The following is a 13,531-nucleotide window of genomic DNA, read 5'->3' as shown; positions in this document are numbered from 1 at the left end:
TGTAAACCATTTTTCAATTGTCTTTAGGCCCACCGGTTTTTGGTGGTCCATCCAAACGATAAATTCTGACTATGCACCTTCTTAGGCCAGCAGGATTTTGATTTAGCCTCCAAGGCATCGGTGCAGTCCAGTCTTGTTGATGATGCATGGGAGGTTACCCTAATTCATTGTATGGTAGGGCAGGCTATGTATTGGAAATCGGAGATGTGTCCCCCAAGGATAAGAAAAAACTCATAGATTTGTTTCTTGTGCCTAGAGTCAGTTTTAACCACTTTGCAGTGCAGAGTTAAGACAGAAAGCAACAGTCAATTTCCTACCACAGCACATCAGAGTGCTGTAACCTCTTTAAAAGCTACAGTCTGTAGTCTCTTTTAACTTTGTTTAAATAATTTAAGTTATTCAGCTAATATTCATTCAGAATATTGTCAATTTGCAAGTTCTATAGTTCAACATGTAACATCACAAAAATCTGTTATTAATAGCTATAAATGTTACGTTTAGTATGGTTGTTAATTGGAGGAATAAATCTAGATGATGTTATTCTGTCTGAATGATTAATTAATTGATAATTCATAATTGGCATAATTCGTTCAGTAACCACTTTTGTAAATCTCACTTTTACACTAGTTGGTGGCAAAAAATGAATGTCTTTTATGTGTTTTGAGTAAGATCATAGGCATTGAAACCAGTGATCATTGTTAATACAGTGAGTCCTGTATGACTGAAACAAATCTAAATATAGCTGCATGCAGCAATACCGGGGTCATACTAATTATGGGAAGCATGAGCAGCGAAAGAAGCATCATGACACATTTTAAGTTAGAATTCTGATTAATGTTGTAGGAGTTAAAGATAAAAAAACAAACATCTATGGCTATGTTTCTCAAGATACACTACTGTTCTATTTGCGTGTTCTAGTTGCACATTAAAATCTCTGTCATTGATAGAACAAAAGCTTGCTCACTATACATTGTTTTGTGTATTCTCAAACACTTTGTAGGATTTTTGGATAAAATTTTAAAAGTCAGTTTTTACATCCATAGAGTTATATGCAATACATTTATAGACATCTATGCAATATTTAGTTAAACGCAATTTAAACAAAAAAAAGTTTGGATTATTTCCATGACAGTAACTTAATAGAAAACAATGTGTTTAATTCAGTGTTTCACAAACTGCTGCACGTGTACCCCTGGGGGTATGTGAGGTGACAATTGGGGGACGCAAATAAAATGATGAGATTTACCGTCCTTTTAATTTCATCACAGTCTAAAATACATTCAAACCCAGTTCATATATTTCTCTCTGGCAAAAAATATTTTATGTGCCCTGTAATGTAGAAACACCATAATGGAGTCATAAAGGTCAGAAAAATATGCAATCAAATAACCTTATCTTTTGTGGTTACAAAAATGCATCTACTCATTCGTTGACTCGTGCCTCACACAAGTATCTTTTTTCACCAGCCCAGCACACTGCTAAGTGACATAGCTTAGTGATAGCAAGTAAAATTGATACTTCACTGTTTTATCGACTGTTTTTCACATGTCAGTCGTCCACGATTTTAGTTTGTCTATTTGTTTTTTTTGCAGTTTAAAACATAATTTGTATTTAAGGTTAGATGCATAGGGAGTTTTGATTCTGATTGTATAAGTTCATAAGCTTTAACGGGTGTCAGAAATCTGGTGCGGCCAAATCATTTTCCACTTATGTTTTAATTTTCACTCACATTTGCTTGTATGCTAGAAACCTGTTTTTACATTGTTGCACAATGTTTTTAAAAAAGCACCTTGAGCTGACCGCACAATTGCACAGATACTTTTCCAGAAATGCTGGAAGTCTGCCGCTATTCTTACATACCTTGACGCAATGAAGGGGGAGTTTTCAAGTTATGCAGTTATATCATATCTCGCATACCCATCTCAATCGGTGAGCCATTTATTCAATATGTACAAAACGTACAAATATAACATGTTTAATATAAGGGAGTTGTTTTACAAAGATAATTGTGTTAAATAACGTCTAGGTTACGGATGTAACCTCCGTTCCCTGATGGAGCCATTTCTCAGGAATGATTTCAAACATTGAAAAAAAGGTGAAAGCGTTTGTGTAGCTCTATCACACAATCGATAAAATAATTTTGGTGGAAATCAGATTTTTTTTTTAGGAGGAGTAGTGAAAAAACGTGTTTCTTTAAAATAAAAAATGCTGGAAAATGGCAAAAATCGAAACCAAGGTATGTATTTGACTCGATGTGAGCTCAGGAATCAGGGGGAAAATAATTTTGTCTCTAGTACTTACAGTTCAAAAGTTATTAGCATAAACATTAGTGAAAATTTGACCTGTTGGTGGCGCTAAAATGTTTGAGTTACAGACTCCAAATTTGCCGTGGTATCAGTTTAGACTGTCCTCTAGCTGTGTGAAGTGTTCGAACTTTTTTGCGAACTGTTCTATGGGCTTCCATAGACTCCCATGGCAGAATAATAATAATAACAACATTAACGATTACAATAGGAGTCTTCGCCCTTTCAGGGCTTGGCCCCTAATTATGCTTTATTAAAATTTGCATGTCTATAAATCTTCAGCATAGAGTTTTATCATGATAAGCATTTCCTAACAAATGACAATAAAGCATGTCTATTATTTTGTGAACTGCTGTACATGCCTATCAAGCTATACAAAAAGACAACAATATAAGCCAAACATATGTCATCATAATGTTATCATCAGGCACTTTGCCTCATATCATTTACCCTTTCTCTCTTTTTTTTCAAGAAAATTCAAATTTTTCTAGTAAGACCTTTGATATTAGGGCAAAAATCATATTCTTGATAATAATTTTTGTGTTGTTTTCCTGTAAAAATATTTAAAACCCTTAAAAATGATTTGATTTATCTTGTTTTAGAAACAACACTGCATAAGATATTTAGGTTTTTCATAGAATGTATTTTTAACTGTTACGATCCTGTGTTGTCCGTCCCGTGTTTTCCGTTTTCACTTATCACGCTCCGTGTCACGATCCCTTGTTGTCTGTACCGTGTTTTCTGTTTCACCCGTCACTAGTCACTTTCCATGTCACGCTCCCTTGTTGTCCGCAAGTGTTTTCTGTTTTACCGTTCACGCTCCCTGTCATGTCTTCCTTGTTGTCCGCCCGTGTTTCACTGTCTCTGTGAAAACTACACTTCCCTTCTTCCCGTTGTTTCCGGCCCTGTCTGCGTGTTATTGTCTGCACCTGTCTGTCATTTTGTCATTACCGTGTCTCTTTATTTAAACCCCGCTGTTTTCCCTTCCCGTTGTCGTGCGTTAACGTTTCGTGTTTCATGGTTACCTTCTATGCTCATTCTCGTATTTGTCCATGCTCTGTATGCCCTTTGTTCTTGTTCCCTGCAGCCTCCAGCCGTTCGTGTTTTCCCTGTTGTGTCGCCCGTTCGAGGACTACCCTCCCCTTCATGGAAGTTGTCTGCCTGCACCCCTGCCTGTGTCTTACCCAGCACTTAGCCTATATTTTCCCATCGTGGACTTTTTATTTGTTCCAGCGTTTGTTTGTTTTCGTGTTCCTCCTCAATAAACTGCATTTGGATCCCAATCACCCTTCTGCCTTCTCCCACTTCCTCAGTTCATTACAGAACGCACGACCCAAATGGATCCAGCAGTTTTACGGGCCAACTACCGGCTACTCTGTTTGCGACAGGGGGACCGTCCCATAGAAGACCACATCCAAGACTTCCTTGCGCTGGTAAGCCTCTCCGATTTCCTGGACTCTGCCTTGGTGCTTTTATTCCGAGATAACCTGAACCCTTCACTGAAGGAGCGGTTGCCTCAGACGACGCGCGGCTGGACCCTCCGCGACCTCCTGCTCTCCGTTCACTGTGGGTGTTTCCAAGGAGGACCCTACCTCACCACCCACAGCGGAGACGGTCAGCGGTCAGCGAGCCTGAGCCCTTGTTAGTCACGGTCAGCGAGCCTGAGCCCTCGTCAGCCACGGTCAGTGAGCCTGAGCCCTTACCAGCCACAATCAGCTAGCCTGAGCCCTCGTCAGCCACGGTCAGCGAGCCTGAGCCCTCGTCAGCCACGGTCAGCGAGCCTGAGCCCTCTTCAGCCACGGTCAGTGAGCCTGAGCCCTTGCCAGCCACGGTCAGCGAGCCTAAAGCCACGCCGACCAGGAACAGCGTTCAAGCGTCGCCAGTCGCATCAGCCCGGAGAAGGAGGAGAAGGGGAAAGGCCTCTGCTCTCCAGCCTCCGCCTGCCACAGCCCCGTGCCCTAACCCCCCCGTGGCTCTGCCCTCAGCGCCCAGTGAACCCAAGCCAGCGCATACCAGGGTCAACCAGCCAGAGCCTGTCGCCCCAGAGGTCGCGAGAGAAAGAGGAGAAGGGGAAAGGCCTCTGCTCTCCAGCCTCCGCCTGCCACAGCCCCGTGCCCTAACCCCCCGTGGCTCTGCCCTCAGCACCCAGTGAACCCAAGCCAGCGCATACCACGGTCAACCAGCCAGAGCCTGTCGCCCCAGAGGTCAGTGAGCCAATGCCTGTCGCCCCAGAGGTCAGTGAGCCAGTGCCTGTCGCCCCAGAGGTCAGTGAGCCAGTGCCTGTCGCCTCAGCCGTCAGTGAGCCAGTGCCTGTCGCCTCAGCCGCAGCGAGCCAGTGCCTGTAGCCTCGACCGTCCCTGGGCCAGCGCCTGTAGCCTCGACCGTCCCTGAGCCAGCGCCTGTGGCCTCGACTGCCCCTGAGCCAGCGCCTGTGGCCTCGACCGCCCCTGAGCCAGCGCCTGTGGCCTCGACCGCCCCTATCCCAGTGCCAGTAGCCATGACCGTCCCTGTCCCAGTGCCAGTAGCCAGGACTGTCCAAGAGCCAGCGCCAGTAGCCAGGACCGTCCAAGAGCCAGCGCCCGTAGCCAGGAATGTCCAAGAGCCAGCGCCAGTGGTTGTGCCTGTCCTAGAGCCAGCGCCCCTCGAGCCTTCCAGGGCTCCGCCACTCAAGTCTCCTAGGGCTCCGCCTCTCAAGCCTCTCGAGCCTTCCAGGGTTCCGCCACTCAGGTCTCTCGAGCCTCCTAGGGCTCCGCCTCTCAAGTCTCTCAGGGCTCCTCCTCCCGAGCCTCCTAGGGCTCCGCCTCTCCAGTCTCTCGAGTCTTCCAGGGCTCCTCCTCCCGAACCTCCTAGGGCTCCGCCTCTCCAGTCTCTCGAGTCTTCCAGGGCTCCTCCTCCCGAGCCACCCAGGGCTCCGCTTCTCAAGTCTCTCGAGCTTCCCAGGGCTCCGCCTCTCGGGCCTTCCAGGGCCCCGCCTCTCGAGCCACCCAGTGCTCCGCCTCTCAAGTCTCTGGGAGCAGAGCCTTCCGAGTCTCCTTCGGCTCTGCTCCAAGAGACTCCCGAGCCTCCTACGGCTCCGCCTCTAGAGCATCCTACAGCGCCCCCTCCCTCGGCTCTGCCCTCAGAGCCTTACAGGTCTCCGCCTCTGAAACCTCCTACGGCACCACCTCCCTCGGCTCCGCCTCCAGAGCCTTCCAGGTCTCCGCCTCCTAAGCCTCCTACAGCACCACCTCCCACGGCTCTGCCTCCTGGGCCTGTCGAGCCATCCTCGGCTCCGCCTTCCTCAACCCCGTCTCCTAGGCCTCCCTCGGCTCCGCCTCCTGAGGTACCCTTTGCTGCGCCTCCTGAACTTCCCTTGGCTCCGCCTTCAGAGCCTTCTTCGCCCTCGCCCCCTTCGGCTCCGCCTCCTGAACCTCCCTCGGTTACACCTCCTGAGCCTCCCTCGGCTCCGCCCCCGGAGTCTCCCGAGCCTCTCCCGGCTCCGCCTCCGAAGCCTCCATCGGCTCCGTCTTCAGAGCCTTCTTCACACTCGCCACCTTCGGCTCCACCTCTTAAACCTCCCTCGGCTCTGCTTCCAGTGGCTCCCCCAGCTCTGCCTTTTGAGCCTTCTACGCCATCACCTCCCTTGGCTCCGCCCAACACTGTTCCGCCTCCTGACCCGCCCAAGGCCTTACCGCCTGAGTCTGCCATGGCTCTGCCTGTCTCTACTCCGCCCCCAGGGGCTCCGGCGTCCTTGCCTACGCCTCCTTCGGTGCCGCCATCCAAGGCCACGACTGCTCCGCCTCAGAAGTCCACCTTGGCTCTGCCAGCTTCCCCAGTGGTCACTCCTCCTCCCAGGCCCCCTGAACTGGCCCTTGCCCAGTGGCCGCCACCTAATAATAATAATAATTATTCCTTGCATTTATATAGCGCTTTTCTAGGCACTCAAAGCGCTTTACATAGTATAGGGGGAATCTCCTCAACCACCACCAGTGTGCAGCATCCACCTGGATGATGCGACGGCAGCAATAGTGCGCCAGAACGCCCACCACACACACTGGTGGAGAGGAGAGAGTAGAGTTATGTAGCCAATTCAGGGATGGACATAAATACGATGCCATGGTAGATAGGGGCCAATGGGGGGTATTTGGCCAGGACACCAGGGTTACACCCCTACTCTTTACGAGAAGTGTCCTGGGATTTTTAATGACCACAGAGAGTCAGGACCTCGGTTTAACATCTCATCCGAAGGATGGTGCCTTTTTACAGTATAGTGTCCCCGTCACTATACTGGGGCATTAGGACCCACACAGACCATAGGGTGAGCACCCCCTGCTGGCCTCCCTAATACCACTTCCAGCAGCAACCTTGGTTTTCCCCAGGAGGTCTCCCATCCAGGTACTGGCCAGGCTCAACCCTGCTTAGCTTTAGTGGGCAACCAGGAAAGAGATGCAGGGTGATATGGCTGCTAGACCAAAGACCAAAGACCTAGACCACCTAAACCCATCCCTGTCCTGTGGCCGCCTCCCAGACCTCCTGAACCGGTCTTTGCCTTGTGGCCGCCTCCCTGGCCTCCTAAACCTGTCCCTACCCAGCGGACGCTCCCAGGCCACCTGACCCTGGCCCCGTCTCACACCCCCATAGACTGCCTGCTTGCCCCCTCGGCCTTCCTGGTCTACCTGTCGGCCCCTCGTGCCTCCTTGGTCTGTCTCTGTGCCCCTTGTGCCTCCTTGGTCTGTCTCTGCATCCCTTGTTCCTCCTTGGTCTGTCTCTGTGTCCCTTGTGCCCCTTTTGGTCTGTCTCACACCCCCATAGACTGCCTGCTTGCCCACTCGGCCTTCCTGGTCTACCTGTCGGCCCCTCGTGCCTCCTTGGTCTGTCTCTGTGCCCCTTGTGCCTCCTTGGTCTGTCTCTGCGTCCCTTGTTCCTCCTTGGTCTGTCTCTGTGTCCCTTGTGCCCCTTTTGGTCTGTGTTTTCTCCCCCTCTTCTAGCCCCCCTCGCCTGGAACATTTTGTGTTTGTTGTTTTTAGGTCTCTTTAGACCGTCTGGAATCCGGTCCTTTTGAGGGGGGGCTATGTTACGATCCCGTGTTGTCTGTCCCGTGTTTTCCGTTTTCACTTATCACGCTCTGTGTCACGATCCCTTGTTGTCTGTACCGTGTTTTCTGTTTCACCCGTCACTAGTCACTTTCCATGTCACGCTCCCTTGTTGTCCGCCCGTGTTTTCTGTTTTACCGTTCACGCTCCGTCATGTCTTCCTTGTTGTCCGCCCGTGTTTCACTGTCTCTGTGAAAACTACACTTCCCTTCTTCCCGTTGTTTCCGGCCCTGTCTGCGTGTTATTGTCCGCACCTGTCTGTCATTTTGTCATTACGTGTCTCTTTATTTAAACCATGCTGTTTTCCCTTCCCGTTGTCGTGCATTAACGTTTTGTGTTTCATGGTTACCTTCTATGCTCATTCTCGTATTTGTCCATGATCTGTATGCCCTTTGTTCTTGTTCCCTGCAGCCTCCAGCCATTAGTGTTTTCCCTGTTGTGTCGCCCATTCGAGGACTACCCTCCCCTTCGTGGAAGTTGTCTGCCTGCACCCCTGCCTGTGTCTTACCCAGCACTTAGTCTATATTTTCCCATCGTGGACTTTTTATTTGTTCCAGCATTTGTTTGTTTTCGTGTTCCTCCTCAATAAACTGCATTTGGATCCCAATCACCCTTCTGCCTTCTCCCACTTCCTCAGTTCATTACATTAACGTGTATTTTGTCTTACTGTATAGTTATAGTTATTAGTTTTTGTATTTTGGCAGAGTTTTTATAGTCAAAACAAGTGAAAAAATCTACCAGTGCTGAAGAAGTAATCCAAAGTATTTAGAATAAATTCCTGACCTTGAGTAATCTAATGGAATATGTTACAAATTACATTTTACAGCATTTATTCTGTATATTCATATAATAAACACAGAGAAAATAAAAGCCTGTGTAGAAAATGAAGAAAGGAGAGAAAAGATGGAACTGGGGTGTAAGAGGGAAACCAGAGGTATTGTCAGTTGTAGTCTGACAAACAGCTGTTTACATACCCATTTTTGTGATTGCCGGGATTATATGAACATATGCCTCCTGAACATTCATTAAGTTGTCTGTTTAGTAAATGATAAAACATTATTGCAGTATTTCACTGGCAGTGTATGCGAATGAGATGTCTAATCTCAGCACTTGATGTACTCATTAGCAGGAGACTCAAAAACAATTGCTCATTGTGTGTTTGTGTAGAGTACACACAAGTGTAAACAGAATTTCCATAGGTTCTGCCAGTATCCATGTTTTCCCCGCAGTAATGATGAACAATTAACTAACAAGGCTGTCAGTGTTCCACATTTCTTTCAAATACAAAGATTGACACTTTTCTACCAGGCATTAGAAAAAACATGATAAAGGCTGAGCATAATTATAAATTATTTTATCATCTTTACTTTCCGGGTAATTTGTTATACAAATGAAAATCAGGGGTCGGTATTATTAAAAAAAAAATTTTTTATTCAAAATATTATTATTAAATGTATTATATTACATTAATACTTTTAAAGCTACTCAAGTTATTCAGCCGAAAGTACTGAGTGGTTTTCTCATTTCCTTGTTATTGTTGTTTGATTAATAGCCTTTATATGACATTGCCTACTAGACAGTGCTCAATCCGGATACATGTACACTTCAAGTCCAACATTTGATTTGTCAAACAACATATGTTCACCGACTGCATTTACAGTAATGCTTCATCAAGACGGCCACCAACAGAATTATAAAGTGTATTTGATAATTTAGGTACATAACCGCATTAGCACACAAACATTAGCGCCTGTCAATCAAACAGCACGCAGCGACAGATGTCGGGAAAAAAAAGTCAATCTTTTATATTTTATCCATCAACCAACCAGTGGTGCTCTTGCTATCGCAATTGATGTAATGAACACCCCTGTTCTAGATGTAGAACATTGGCTAAGTATAGAGAACTTCTCAAAAGTTTATCATCGATATCGCAGACATCTCTCTCTCTTTTTTTTTAGATAAACATTAAGATTGTTTTACCACCCAGCCCTGTTGATAACATTGCCTTAATCTCTCACATCAAATTCAATAATCTTAGTGATAGAAAGCTAATATACATGCTACATTATAGACACACAGAATCTAGTAAACAGTAATATGAAATCTACCTTGATATGCTTCTTCAAATTAGAGGCAGGATTAATGCTGATATCTGGCTTGAGCAAGTTAAACTCACATGACACAATCAGGAGATTTGTCTTTTTCACTGCGAAAATCTCTTTCAGGTGCGGCTGAGATGTTCAGGTGTTGAACTGTGCTTGAGGTTTCCTCCACATCCATAACAGATGGCATCAGACCTACAGCTGCTGTTCAAGTTTTTCATGTGTCATTTGAATTGACGTGAGTCACAAAACTCTATCTATCCAATCATGTTGACAGATAAAAATAAAATCAGGACAGGGAAGTAACGAACACAGACGGTGGGAAAATAGCGCAGTAAAAGTACAGTTACAACACTTAGGGGCGGCTGTGGCTCAGTTGGTAGAGTGTGTCGGCCACTAATCGAAGGATTGGTGGTTTGAATCTCAGCCCACATGACTCCACATGCTGAAGTGTCCTTGGGCAAGACACTGAACCCCAAGTTGCTCCCAATGGCAGGCTAGTGCCTTGCATTGGTGTATGAATGGGTGAAAAGCGCTTTGAATACCATTAAGGTTAAACGGTGCTATATAAGTGCAGACCAATTTACCATTTACTTAAAATGTACTCAAGTAAATGAATACCATTTTTAAACTACTTAAAAAAGTTACTTCTTGGAAAAAGTAGTTAATTACAGTAACGTGAGTATTTGTAATTCATTACTTTACACCCCTGCTATTCATTTAATTAATTGTGAGAAAATGAATATAAGTACATAAAGATAGTCTACATGCATCTCCATTGATCACAACTGAAGCCAAAAAAGCCAGAAGGTGAGCAGACCAGATTATGCCCTTTAATATAATCATTACATAAAGATTCCATTTGTTGTGGGTTTGACAATTATGTTGAAATTTGTGATTGGAGGTGTAAAGAAGGCAAGAGATTATCAATGAGTTTATGTGTATGTTTTCTATACATGTGAAAGCCCTCCCTCTGATGGGACTGCATTATCATACATTTACATTTATGCATTTGGCAGACGCTTTTATCCAAAATGACTTACAGTGCACTTATAACAGGGACAATCCCCCTGGAGCAACCCAGAGTTAAGTGCCTTGCTCAAGGACACAATTGGGTGGCTGTGGGGATCAAACCAGCAACCTTCTGATTAACAGTTATGTGCTTTAGCCCTCTACACCACCACCACTCATCATACACATTGCATGCATTAAATGATGACGCAATTCAAAGACCCAGACAAAAATCCCCATAGAGACTAACATGGTGAGTAAATATTTATCTTCTGAATGTAACATATACAGATCAACAGTGTTTTGAACATCTACTGTGCAGTATAAATGCTGTAGCTAAACTTGGTCACACTTTATATTAGGTGTCTTTGAGTACAATACTTACATAAAAATTACACTAAAGGGTGCAAATTAAGATGGCAAATTGCAGGAGCATATATCTGATAATAGTGTAAGTACAATGTAGCAAAACATTATGTAGACAATATGTATATTGTGCCAAATGCTTTACATTTTATAGTACATTTTTATGTACAAAGTAGTTAAGGCACCTAATATAAAGTAGGACCCTGCATTTTATGGAATTGCACACTGAATAGATGAGGTGGCAATTTGTTTCATATTTTGTTGCATTTCCACTCAATGGCCTGCACCAGACTTACATTGTGCTTCACAGTGGATTTGATTTTGTGTTCATAGGGCATAACTGTCTATTCGTGGATGTGTAGCATTCTGAGGACAGAATGAGTGCAAGTGTGCATGTTTACTCACTCCCAATGTCCCAGAACAGCAACAGAACAATCAGCCGAGCAGGGGGCATAAACATGAGGGACACTACTAGTTCATCAAATGTCAAATCTGCCATAGATTTGCACAAACATAGTAATGGACATCTGGATGGAGCACTATTGTGCAGTGTACTTTGACCTTTTGTTCAGATCTTAGGCTTGAATCCCAGAGACACCAGCTCAGGCTGGCAGGAATTGCAGTTTGCCTTAAGGGAAATTGAGGAAACTGCCTTTGATCCTATGGCAGTGGGCTGAAGGTGAATTGCTGGCTAATTAGAAGGAAATGGCATGGGCCAAAACATGATATGTTGTTTCAGAGAATTAAATGCCTCTTTAGGAATTTTAATGCATGAGTTGGCACATAATTAGAGTTTTCCCCACATAGCATTCTCAGTCTATACACACTGCAATGAATGAAGTGTGAGTCCATTGGACTTTTCATTTTTTAATTTTCCTTTATGTTTCTGACCTCATTCTTCATGATGCAGTATTCTCTTTGATTTCTACCAAAATAATCACAATAATTGAGAATAAATCAAGAATATAGAGCTGGAATAAATTCCTTTGGCGTAAGCCCCGTCCTACTGTTAATCGCTCAGACTCTTACTCGAACCGTCAGATCCTGCAAGTAGAGGATGACTGCAGGGGAGAGAATAGGATGAGACCTAATCTGGTGGTGAAGGGGTTGAGGGAGGAGAAAACAAACAGCGCCGTAACAAGTGATGAACAGCTGTGAGCTTATAAAGCAGAGGCTGGATAATGATTGGATGAGATCCCTGAATTAAATGCAAGGCTTAGTGCTGATATGAGTCTTCCTGACAGAACTACGATTTACACTTCCATTTCTCCCCTCTCTTCAACATTTTGAAATGGCTTCATGCAATTAAAAGTGCTGCAGTGGCCCTATTAAGTATTTGGACACATAAGCCACACTTAAAAATGCATAAACGCTACTGCATTCTGTAACAAAATATCAAACCATGTAGCTTTCATTTAAAAGCAAGATAGCACAAGCACACATTTAAAGCAAAACATTTAACAAGACACAAAGCATTTGGACAGTTTTTTTATTTGGTTGTTAAACATTACAGTAACATGTTCATAGTTCATGTTATGAACTACACCTGTGGCTACTTTGCCAGAAGACCCGTGTGAACTTCAGGGGAACTGACCATGCAACCTGTTGGATATAAATAATTGAAAAAATGGCTCAGAAAAATGTATTAGTTCAAAGTTAATTCTAGTTTGTTAGTCAAAAGATAGTTTTGAGAAAAGGTATTTTTTTCAGAAGACACCTGCTGTTATAGTTTGTTTCTAATGCAATGGAATTTTAAGTGACTTACAGTAAGTGTCCAAATACCATTTTGTATCACTTGAAATTATGATTATTATTTATTATTGTGAAACAGTTGGTTATAAACTAAATATGATTATTTAACTTATAAAATATAAATAATGTTTAAGTCTGTCAAATTAACATATTGCGATTAATTACATATGTAAGGGATATTCCAAGGCTAGGTCTGCATTAAATTATTTTAATGCATGACATGGAGGAAAAGAGCCCAAAGCAATGTGCATTCAAAAAGTTTAATGCACATCTAGCCATGAATTATCCCGTTGGTCTCAACGGTGATTCCACGGTCACTTGCCAGCATTGATAAGTTACAGCTGTCATTGATTTTTACTCTAGTGGTTATAGACACATGTGTTGAACAGACAGTGCAGCTATTTTAGATTATGTTTTATCATATTACAATATAAATCATCTTGCCTCATCTTGACGGACAGTGAAAGATGTATTTGATGGATCCTGGTTACCTCTCTCCCCTTCTATGGAAAAAAAAAAGCTGATTGTCAAACCATTTGTTTCTTACAAGCACTTTGGGTTAGAAAGGTTAATGAACATTGTTGTCATTTCTGTGTTTCCTTTAAACGTTTCGCATTAAACGGTTTTAATTAGGGATGCACCGAAATGAAAATTCTGGGCCGAAACCGAAAATCCAGGATGCTCTTGGCCGAAAACCGAAATTTTCATCCATCCATCCATCCATCGTCAACCGCTTATCCTGTGTACAGGGTCGCGGGGGGCTGGAGCCTATCCCAGCTAACATTGGGCGAAAGGCGGGGGACACCCTGGACAGGTCAACCGAAATTTTTACCTATTTAAATTTTTTTTTATTTATTTATTTTTTTTTATACTTTTTCATTAATTTCATGAATTGAATGAATCTGAATTGAAAAACTACAAACCA

This window comes from Xyrauchen texanus, chromosome 30 (genome assembly GCF_025860055.1).
Source record: "Xyrauchen texanus isolate HMW12.3.18 chromosome 30, RBS_HiC_50CHRs, whole genome shotgun sequence".
Lineage (NCBI taxonomy): Eukaryota > Metazoa > Chordata > Actinopteri > Cypriniformes > Catostomidae > Xyrauchen > Xyrauchen texanus.
This window is presented reverse-complemented; position numbering follows the sequence as displayed.